The sequence below is a fragment of the Micromys minutus genome (genome assembly GCF_963924665.1).
Source record: "Micromys minutus genome assembly, chromosome: X".
Lineage (NCBI taxonomy): Eukaryota > Metazoa > Chordata > Mammalia > Rodentia > Muridae > Micromys > Micromys minutus.
The window spans coordinates 74,731,044-74,743,773 of record NC_137970.1 but is presented as its reverse complement, the minus strand read 5'-3'; positions in this window follow the sequence as shown (position 1 = coordinate 74,743,773).

Below are 12,730 nucleotides of genomic sequence, written 5' to 3'. Positions count from 1 at the left end.
CAATTGATTTATGCTGTTCTTAATCTTGGTCACAGAAGCTTCATTTGGAAACAAGCAGTGGTTGGTGCAGAAATTTGTAACCTGTTAAATGCTGAGAATAAATGTAACTACTCAACCCTAAATAGATATCTATTTCAATCCTCCCCTAACATAAGGCTAATGGAAGAGGAAGCAGTAAAGGAAGCAGAAAACGTGTGTGAAGTGGAAGCTGGAAAGGAATACTGTAAAATGCTCTCTGTCTCCAGGATATGACATGAACTCTTGGCACAGCACCTGTGGTTTTTGCACAAGATTTCTACAAGACCAATACAAAGACTGTTCATACCATCTCCACACCTCCAGTCCTCATCCTGGATTCATATGTCACACATCCACTTTGCCTGCTGAGCTCTCCAGAACCTCTCTCTCCAGCACTACCCCCATACTCTCAGGCTTAGCTCCAATTGTGCAGCTCCTTCACTGGTATTCCCTGTTGAGCTCATCAAGAATGAGACTGAATGAAAGGTTATCCAGAGAGTACCCTACCTGAGGATCCATCCCATATGCAGCCAATGAACCCAGACAATATTGCTGATGCCAAGAAGTGCATGCTGACAGGAGCCTGATATAGCTGTCTCCCGAGAGGCTCTGCCAGAGTATAACAAATACAGAGGCAGATGCTAACAGCCAACCATAGAACTGAGAAGGGGGTCCTTAATGGAGGAGTTAGATGAAGAATTGAAGGAGTTGAAGGGGTTTTCAACCCATAGGAAGAACAACAATATCAACCATCCAGAACCCCCAAAGTCCCCAGAGACGAAGCCATCAACCAAAGAGTACACAGGAGAGACCCATGACTCCAACTGCATATGTAGCAGAGGATGGCCTTATCAGGTATCAAGGAGAGGAGAGGCCCTTGGCCCTGTGAAGGCTCAATGCCGCAGTGTAGGGGAATGCTAGGGCGGGATGTGGGTGGGGGAACACTCTCATAGAGGAAGGGAGAGGAGGATTCCAAAGAGGAAACTAGGAAAGGGGATAACATTTGAAATAAAGTAAAGAAAATACCCAATAAAAACAAAAGAATGGGTCCTACCTGAGCCTTCTGTGCTTTCCTCGACCTATCTCTAGTTCTAGATATACAGCTTCTGCACATGCCTTGCCTGGTGAGCTCCTCAAAACCTCACCAGTGAGTGTCATCCCATAGACTCCAGCCTAGACACATATATGCAGCTCCTACACCAGCCCAATCTGAGATAAGCTAGAAAATGATACCAGACAAACAATCAATGAAACAAGTCCACATACAAAGTCACATCACAAAACATGAACAATATGAAAGGCCAAGAGATAGAAATATCAATGAGAACTCAAGCTAAGATGAAGGCAGATTTGAATCAAGTGGAAAGAAGCCATAGGGGGAAAACACACAGAAGACCCTGAAAAACAAAAATCTCTGAAACATGAGCATAAGAGGAGAAGCCCAGGTTAAAGGCATAGACTTCTAACCTTATAATCCTTCAATAGGATTATAGAAGAAAATTCTCCAAATTAAAGACATACCCAGAAAACTGGGAAAGGGGATAACATTTGAAATGTAAGTAAAGAAAATATTCAATAAAAATTCATACCCATACATATACAAAAAGCTGAGAGAGCACCAAGTAGACAGGACCAAATACTAAATTCCCCATAGAATATTACAGTTAAAACATACATTTATTTATCTATAAATAGAGGTTATGAGAGATGCAAATTAAAAGCCATAAGTCACATATATATAAAGGTTAATTCACCCGCCCCCCAAAATCCCAGCTACTTAGACTACTATATCAGAAAAACTATATCTGTCATAGTTGAACATCAAAGAAAATTCTTCCATGATATAAATATGCTTAAAATGTGTCTATCAAACCAGAGAATACTGGAAGCAACACTTCAGAACTGAAGAGAAGTAAACATATCCAGGAGACTATAGAAAGAAAATAAATCTTGTTATAAGTACTGAGACAATAAGTATGACCATGAACACAAACAATGAGAAACAAACATAAATAAAACAACAAAATGACTGTAATCAACACACATGTTTCAATAACTTTATAAACATTATTGGCTTCAACTCATCAATCAAAATATACAGGCGACTTAAATGTATTAAGAAACCAATCCATGTTTCGTCGTCTACATGAAACTCAAGTATTTTGTTGCCTACAAGAAACTGAACCTACTCTCGAGGATAAGTGAAAGGGAAAAATAATTCCAAGGAAATTGAAGCAGGAAGCAGGCTGCTGTCACAAATCTTAATATCTGACAAAATAGAATTCATAGTAAAAATTAATAAAAAAGAAATAAAGTAGAACACATCATTCTAACCAAGGGAACAAACTGCCAAGAAGATATTACCATCCTAAGGATATATATATATATATACACCAAATTCTGGTGCATCCAATTTCACACACAAAACCCATAGTATTATTGGAATTAAATATATAGAGTAAGTCTAGCTCAGTAATAGTGGATGCCAACAGTTCATCACTTTCTTCAATAGATAAGTCATCTGGGCAAAAAGTAAATAGTAGAATTAAATGATGTTATACATCAAATGAATCTAACAGGTATCAACAAACTATTTCACTAAAACATCAAAAATATACATTCTACTCAGTAACCCATGGAAGCTGCTTTAAAACGAGACCATATGCTGGGACACAAAACAAGTCTCATCAAACCTAGAAAAGTTGAAATAAGCATGTATACTATCTGACTAGAATGAAATGAAGCTTAAGATGAACAGTAAATGAATCTAGTAATTACATAAATTTATGGAGATTAAATGACACATTATGTAATAATAAGCAGGTTAAAAAAAAGAAAACAGGAAATAGATTTAAAATTTCCCAGGATTAAATGAAAATGCAACTATAGGAGGTGGTTCTGAGGCTGAGGTCTCGTTCCCCAATTGGTTCTTGATCCATCAATAAAAAATGCTATCAGCCAATGAGATGAGCAGAATAGGCAGAACTTCTGCTCCCCTACTCCCTGAAAGCAAGTTAGCAGACACAGGGGAGGGAGATTTTCACCAAGCTTCTGAGGGAGAAAAGGTGATAAGCCATGTGAAACCTTAGGAAGAGTTGCTATAGGCCATTTTCTCAGGCAGGAGATTAGAAACACAACTAAATAGAGGGCAGATTTAGAAGGCAACTAGCAACTTAAGTTGAGAGCAGATTTAGGGTGCAGAGCTAAGAGTATTGGGAAGGGCATAATAACCACAGGAAATTAGAGAGATTAGAAGCACCCAGCAATTGAACCAAGAAAAGCAGATTGAAAATAAGAAAATATGTCTTTCATTTTCTGCCACAAGGGAACCTGGATAGGGCTGATAGAGCAGTAACCCCCCCCCCATCAGTTTAAAGTGTGTTAGTAGAAAACTGCATGCTACACAAAACATAACACAACACAACTATAGGACACATTAAAAGTGGTTCTAAGAAGAAAATTTATAGTTCCAAGCACCTTTATTTTTTTTTAAATATAGAAAGTGGACAAATGACTTAATAACAAAACTTCAAGAATTTGAAGAAACCAAACCAGATCAAACCCAAATGCAGTACATGGATGGCAGGAAATAATGAAACATAAAAGAAATTAATTAAATAGCAACAAAGAAAACAATACAGAGAATCACCAAATCTATAAGCCAGATCTGTGAGAAGATAGACAAGATTGACAGACCATTGGCCTTGTTAATCAAAACAAAGAATTAACCCAAATTAACAAAATCAGAGATAACAGGGAAACATTTTAGCAGTTCTCAAAGAAATTCATAATAAGGAAATACTTTTAAAAACTATACTCATTAAATTAGAAAATCCATAAAGAGATGGAAGAATTCCTAGGTCCAAACCATTGAGGTTAAACCAAGAAGAAACCAATAATTTAAACAGACAATTTAAACATAACAAATGACAAACTGAAACAATCATTTTAAAGTCTTCCAACTGACCTGGACTCATATGAGCTCACAGAGACGGAAAAGGGCATGTATGGACTGTATCTAGGCCTCCCTTCACATATGTAGCAGATGTGTATGTAGCTTGGGCTTCATGTGGGTCCCCTAACAATGGAAGCAGGGACTGTCTCTGACTCTGTGGCCTGCCTTTGGATCCTCTTTTCCATAGCTGTCAGGCCTCAGTGAGAGAGGATGTGCTTAGCCCTTCTGTGGCTTAATGAACCAGGGTGGGGGAAGGAAGGAAGGGGGTGTAAGTGTGGGGGTATAGGAGAAGAGGAGAGAGGGGCCTTCAATTCGGCTGTAAGGTGAATACACAAACTAATGGACAAAAACATAGAAAAGCTACTGAACTTTTTAAAGTTGATTTTTGTAAATTGCCACTTTTCTGAAAGTGTTGATCATCTCTAATATCTTTTATGATATAATTTTTGAGATATGTATCATACCATATCATTTGCAAGTAGGAATAATTCAACCACTTTTCCTATTTGTATGCATGTAAAAATGACAATCCTACCATAAATAATTTACATATACATACAACTCCAATCAAAATCCCCACAATATTCTTCATTCAAATAGAAAAAAATCCTAAACTAATACAAAACTACTGAGGGTAAAAGACCTTCAGTAGCCAAATCAGTCCTCAGAGAAAAAGAACAGTGCTGGAAGAACTATCATGCTATACTTCAAGATAGGTTACAGAGCTATAGTAATAAGAACAGCCTTGTACTGGCACAAAATATAAATATAGATCAATGGAGTAGAAGTCTCAAATGCAAGCATAAAATGCCAATAAAATATGCTCAGTGGACACAAGACATCATCTTCAATAAACACTGCTAGAAACACTGGATAGCCATATGTAGAAGAATTAAAATAGAACCATATTTTGTTTTGGCCTGCACAAAAATAAAAATAAACTCCAAATGAGCCAAAGACTTTGTGAAGCCCAAACACTGAAACTTATAGAAGTAGAAAATATGGAACACATATACAAGGAAATTCTTTTCATTTGTAAAGACAAACGAAATCATACGTAAGTAGAGGGCACTAGAAAATACTAAATTGAGTGTGATAATACAGACAAAGAAAGACAAACACTGCATGTTGACTCATTAATAGATAAAAGTTCAATATCTATTACTGTTGTTGTTGCTGTTATTTATTTATATACATCCCAACCACAATTTTTCTTCCCTCTTCTCCCAGTTCCTCTCCCCACATACCCACTGTCCCTCATCCACTTCTTCTCCATTCTGTTCAGAAAAGTACAGGCCTTCCTACTTACATTAAGGCTGGACTAGGCTACCAACACAGTAGGAGGAAAAAGATCCCAAAAGCTAGCAAAAAGAGTCAGAGATCGCTCTTGTCCTACAAGAAGCCCAAGCTACACAACTGCAACCTATATACAGAGACCCTAGGTCAGTCCCTTATAGGCTCTTTGGTTGTCTGTTTAGTCTCTGAGTCCCTATGAGCCCAGGTTAGTTGATTTTATGAGTTTGTAATGTTCTTGACCCATATGTCTCCTACAATCCTTTCTCCCCTAATTCTGCAGGATTCCCCAAGCTCCACCTAATGTTTGGCCATGGGTCTCTACATCTGTCTCCATCAGTTGCTGGGTGAAGCCTCTTTGATGACAATTGGGCTAGGCACTAATATATGAGTATCTAGCTCTGCATCTTTAGACATGAATATTTGAAATGGACTAACTAAAGAAGTCAGGAAAGTGAAGAGACTCAGGGAGGGGTACTCTAGAAAGGGAGGACACAGGTATTCTGAACGGGTAAATGGGAAACATGAGGAGTGCTTTAACTGGAAAGAAAGAGGGGGGGCAATACAGAGGGAGAGGAAGTAGAAATAAGCAACATTAAAGATGTTTGAAAATACTGTGTGTGTGTGTGTGTTTTGCATGAAGTATGTCGGGTGGAGTGATAAGACTCCCCCCCACAAACCATCTAACAAAAACTCCACCTCTAGGCATGGAAAATCTACATGAGGTTCCCAAACCAGTTGCCCTTGGGTACGTCCCTGACCCTGAAAGCAGCACTCCACTTCTGAAGACCGTACACTTCAAACACACAACTTGGTGGAATTGGGTTGGATCTGACTTGGAAGCTTCCTTCCTGAGGGCTCTCACAGAATCTAAAGGTGGCCAATGTCAATGCCAATGAAGGAAAGCAACCAATAGTCCTACAAAGCTGTAAAGCCTAGGAACAATGGCCAAGATGTTACGCAAAGATGCCATAGGGGAACATATATCTTGAAAGATAACCAGCAACTTTCTAATTGGACTTAATGCTGGCTAGAGGAGGTAACTCATGCTCATGGAGCCTAGAGGAGAACCTACTATGACCACTTTTCTAAGCCAGTATAATTCCCTTTTATAATTCAAGTAAAAGAAGCTTAATGTAGTTTTCCATATCACACACTAGCTGAATTAGACCCAGTGCAATCCCACACCTCCAAGATGCTCAAGGTTTCCTGAGAGAAACCAGCACATTTCAGCAAACAGCAGTACTCCATAGTAATCACTACACCAAAACTATGCTCACACTCTCCAGGAGCACAAGGGAAGGGGGATTAAGTACACTTAAAAGTAAGGAAAACACCAGGGAACTATTTAACCAACTGACAAGCACTCCTTTAGTTAGGACAACTGCTAAGCCAGTATAATCCTTGCTAAGCCAGTATAATCTAACTGCATTCTAAATACTTCTCCTTATGTCCACACATAAGTGTAGCTTTCATCCTCATCAAGGAAGCTTTATTTTAGCAGAACATGAAGTTACTAAAGAAATCTACAGCTGGTCAAATGCAGAAACAAATGACCTCAGGGTACTTAACCTCAACTGATAATCTACAGTATAACTTCTAACCCAAGGCTCAGGCAGCATCTCCAAAGAAGGAATGAAAATATTTTAAAGGCCAGACAACAGAAGGACTGACCTTGTTTTGTAATACAATTAGGTAGCCTGTGTCTTTTGATAGGGAGAACTGGGACTACTATTGAAAGGTGTATAGTGTCTGTCTCTTTGTTGATTTTGTAGCTTTGAGTATTCTCAGAGTTCTCTTTTTTAAAAAAATAATATTTTATTATGTGTATATGTATGTCTCTGTTTGGTTTTATGCATATGAGTGCAGTGTCCCCCAACATCCAGAGAGTGTGTAGGATTCCCTGGATCTGGAATTAAAGGTAGTTGTGAGCCACCTGATACAGGTAATGGGAACTAAGTTCTAATCCTTTGCAAGAGCACTGTATGGTCTTAATTGCTAAGCTGTCTCTCCAGCTCTTTTGTTTAACCACTATCCTATTTTTTTCACTAGCTTCTCTGAAATATTCTTTTTAAAACTTTTTATTGGATAGTCTCTGTATTTACATTTCAGATGTTATCCCCTTACCCCCAATCCTATCCCTCCTCCCCTACCCCTCCCATTGCTTCCATGAAGGTGCTCCCTCTCTCAACCTCCCTCTCCCACTTCAGCACATTGGCGTTCCCCTACTCTGGGAAAATGAGCCTTCACTGGACCAAAGGCCTCTCCTCCCATTGATGCCAGAGAATGCTATCCTCTGCTGCATATGCCCCTGGAGCCATGGGTCATTCCATGTGTGCTCATGAGTTGGTGTTTTAGTCCATGGGAGCTGTGGTGGGTTTGGTTAGTTGATCATCTTGTTCTTTCCATGGGGTTGCAGACCCTTCAGCTCCTCCAGTCCTTTCTCTAGCTCCTTCATTGGGATCCCCATGTTCAGTCTGATGGTTAGCTGCAAGCATCTTCCTGTATGAAATATTCTTTGAAGTATCCTCTATAGGGCTGGCATGGTGGTCATAAAATCTATTAGCCTGCATTTTCACAGAAATTTTTCCTTCTCCTTCTATTACAATAGATAATTTTGCTAGGAATATAAGGCTGGATGGGCAGTTCTGGTCTTTCAGAAATTGAAATATATCTTCCCAAACCCTTTTAAGGTTTCCATTGAAAAGTCAGCACTTATTCTGACAGGCCTGATTTTATATGTAACTTTGGCCTTCTCTCTTGCCACTTTCAAAACACTTGTTCTGTATATTTATTTTTGTAGCATGGGGGTTTTCTTTCTGGTTCTGTCTCCTAAATCTAGAGAATTATCTTCTATGATTTTATTGAAAAAATTTATTCTTTTGACTTGAAATTCTTCTCCTTCTTCTATGCCCACAATTAGTAGATTTTGCCTTTTTGTGGTGTCCTAAAGACCTTGCAGGTTACATTCATTTATCAGTGACTTTGACTGAGTCTAATTCCAATCCCACAATTGTATCCTCAATCCCTGAAGTTCTAGCCTTCATATGACCCATTGGGTGGGTCCTCTAGTGAACTTTCACATTTTATTTACTACTTGATAATTTTATACATGAATATGGTGTGTTTAGATCATCTCCACCTCTTCCCAGACCAACACATTTGGCCTGTTGTATTTGTCATTTGCATTGTCAGTATTTCTATCTCTTTCTTGAATTTTGTCTCTACATCTGAATTCATTGTTTCTTCTCAGCTATTTGTTTATGTTGTGTTGGGATATATTTAGTTTCCTGGGTAAGTTGTTTTTTAAGCATATTTATTGTTGCCTTTTTAAACTGTGTATGTGGAATTTTGCTGGGTTATTTTCACTGCAGACATTACTATAGGATAAGTTATTTTTGGAGGAGACAAGTTGTCTTGGGGTTTTACACTGGGACCTGTCAATCTGAGATTAGAGTATTGGCTAAATTTTGTTGGTGGTGGTTAAATTCAGGTCACTCTGCTTTAGTGGAAGTGCTTTCAGTGTTCTGAAGTGACTAGGTTACAGCAGGGTTGAAGTGATGCTTTTTTCCCTTTAGACTGTTATTTAGAGAATCAGGTTGTATCCTCAAATTCCCACTGTGACTTGAGCACTGTTTGCAACTATATTCACTGTCTGGTAGTAAATGCACCATGAACATTGAGAATTGGTTAACTACGAAAAAGTCCTTTATAAAGTCGTGTTTGGGAAAGCAAAGGGACACCAATAGTACACTAATGTTGTGTAGTAATACATATGTGGTACATATATGTAATATATATTATACCAATACTTTGTAGTAGTGTTTTAGCTATTGTGGGTATGTGTGGAAAAAATTCAGGCAAAGAAGAAAGAAATCATAGTGGGATTAGTGATTCGTATTAGATTGCTTGGTAAGATTACAAAGGAAAGGGACATACTAAAACACTATTAGGAACAATGAAAAACATGTAAGAGGGATGTATGGAGTTTTGTTTAAGGGTACACTGAAAAGAAAATAAGCAAAGAATTTAAGACCATCTAATCTTTTATAGGGCTGAGTACAAGAGACTGTAAATGAGGAAAGCTTATATTCTTTGAGGAATATAAAGATGATAGGACATGGAAGGAGGAGGCATGGATGGTAATGAATCAGTCATAAGTTGCTATATTGACCTTGGGCATTATCTAAATAAAGAAGAACTTGGTGGAGATTGGTTCTGGGGTCAGACTCTTGGCTGACCCTATGACTTCATAGAATTACCTGGAGTGAAGGGATATCCATGACTCAGAATGGGGCTACCAAACCTCAAATGGCAGTGGGGTGTTGGGACCTGAATATTGGCACAGGCCCTAGTATCAAATGGTGTACCACAGCTGAGCTGCAGCACAGGGTGTGTTCCTTAAACTCAAATGGCAAGCTGGAGACAAAGTCAAAGTACATGCTTGCTCCTTACATCAGATGGCCACCAGGAGTTGGGGTTAAAATATAGGCTTCAGCTTGTAAGTGGTGAACAAATGCTGACAAGACCATTTTCTATATAAGATGTGAAAGTGAAAGGGAGACTGGGAAAAGGAGGAAAACCATCAGGAGGGCAGAGCAGGTAGAGGGGAGGAAAAATGACCATTCTACTAAAATTTATGTTGAGCCACAAAAAGACCCCAGGTAGCCAAAAACAATCCTGAGCAAAAAGAACAGTGGATCTAATGGAAGGATTGCCATTCCAGACATCAAGATATATTATAGAGCTACAGTAAGAAACACAATATGATTCAGGATTGAAAATGGACGTGGAGGGCAACGGAACCCAACAGAAGAGCCGAACATGAGTGCTATGACTATGGCTATCTAATAACTGACAACGAGGCAATAAAATACACTGGAGAAAAATATCATTGTCAGCAAATGCTGCTGGAAAAACTGGATGTCCACATGCAGAAGAATACAATTAGACCCATATCTATCACCCTGCATAAAAAAAATTATCTCCAAGTCAAAGACATCAATCTGAAACCTAAAATGCTGAAACTGCTAGAAGAAAATGCAGGCAGTACCACAAGATGTAAGTGAGGAAGATATTAGGAAAAGACTTTGAATATGAATCCAATTGCCCAGGAATTAAAGCCAACAATTGAGAAGTGGGAAACTCATAAAACTAAAAGGTCGCTGTACAGCTAAGGAAACAAACAATAACATTAAAAAGATACCCGCAGAATGCGGAATAAACTTTTCTAGGTATTTATCTGACCAAGGATTAATATCCAGAATATACAAAAACTCAAAAATGTCAAGAAATTAAAGACCCAATTTAGGGGGGGGGGGCAGCTAGGAATACAAACAGAGAAGTCTTTATTTATGCAACCATTATTTTTATTGGATATTTTCTTTACTTACATTTAAAATATTATCCCCTTTCCCAGTTTTCCCTCTAGAATCCTCCACTCCCATCCCCCTCCCCCTTCCTCTTTGAGAGTGTTCACCCACCCACCCACTCCCTCCTACCTCCTTACCCTGGCATTCCCCTACACTGGGGCATTGAGCTTTCACAGGGCCAAGGGTCTTTCCTCTCCTTGATACCTGATAAGGCCATCCTCTGCTTCATATGTGGCTGGAGCCATGGGTCCCTCCATGTGTACTCTTTGGTTAGTGATTTAGTCTCTGGGAGCTCTGAGGGGTCTGGTTGGTTGATGTTTGGGTTACAAACCCCTTCAGCTCCTTCAGTCTTTTTTCTAACTCCTCCATTGTAGACACCATTCTTAGTCCAATGGTTAGTTTATAGCATCAGACTCAAACAGAGAGGACTTAATGGAAGAAATAAAAATGGCTAAGAACCATCAGGGAAATGCAAATCAAAACAATCCTGAGATTCCACCTCACACCAGTCAGATTGGCCAAGATCCAAAACTCAGATGACAACAGATGCTGGCGAGGTTGAGGAGAAAGAGGAACCCTTTTCCACTGTTGGTGGGGTTGCAAACTAATACAACCACTCTGGAAATCAGTCTGGCGATACCTCAGAAAATTGGATATAGTACTACCTGAAGACCCAGCTATTCCACTTCTGGGCATATACCCCAGAGACACTTTAATACACAACAAAGATATATGCACAACAATGTTCATAGCAGCTCTATTTATAATAGCCAGAAGCTGGAAAGAACCCAGATGCCCTTCAGAAGATGAATGGATACAAAAATTGTGGTACATCTACACAATGGAATACTACTCAGCCACCAGAAACAATGGCTTGACCAAATTCTTAAGAAAATGGCTGCATCTAGAGAATATCATCCTGAGTGAGATATCCCAGTCACAAAAGAACAGACATAATATGCAGTCACTGATAGTGGGATGCTAACCCCAGAGGCTCGCACTGCCCCAGAAACAACTCACAGACTGTATGAAGTCCAAGAAATAAAGAAAACAAAACAAAACAAAAAAATCTTTATACAACAAGAAAACTTTGACTATTTCCATGTTACATTTTGTTTTACATGTACTTTATGCTCATTGTAACTATTAAGTTTTCAATGCATACTATCAAACCTTTAAAAATATCAAGTACTGACTAACAAATATATTCATACAGTTTTATGTAAAAATTATTTTAAAATCTGAAAAAAAAGTACTGACAAAAATGTATTGTATAATTTTATGCAAAAAATGCTTAAAATCTGTACAATTATCTTTGTTTTGTAAAATAAAGTTGTTAAAAAATGGCTAAGAAATGCCTCAAGAATTATCCATCATCTTCAGAAATTGATAAATTCAAATTAAAACAACTTAGATATTTCATTTTGCCACATTATCAGAATAGGTAAGGTAAAGAAAACAAATGACAACAGATGCTGAGAAAAGAGGAACCCACATTCCCTGTTGGTAGGAATGTGTATCTGTGCAGGCAGTCTGGAAATCAATATAGAGTATTCTCAAAAAAACCCTAAATATAAATTTCACATATGACCCAGTTATATCATTCCTTGACATACGTCTAAAGGACTCAAAACCATACTGAATAACTACTTGCTCAGCCATGTTCATTGCTGCCATATTCACAATAGCACTAATGTGTTTTAGTAGATTAATGAATTACGAAGATGTACACACAGTGAACACTATACATCTATAAAGAAAAATGTAAATTGTAGATAAAAAGATGGACCTAAAAAAGATTATATTGTGTGAAGTAACTCGGACACAGAAAAGCAAATGTTACATGTTCTCTAGCAGCTGCAGTGCCCAGCTCCAAATCTCCAGCTATGACTATATAACATGGAGAAACCAAATGTGTAGCTTTCACCCTGCATCAATGCTTCGTAGCAATGGAGTCTCACATTGAGAACCACAGCTGGACACTATGCAGATCTCAACTACTCCTGGGGACCCCTTCCCAATGAATAATACCTATGTCACAGTTACTTCATCTATGGCTCAGGAAACATCACGGAAGAGGGGAATGAACAAA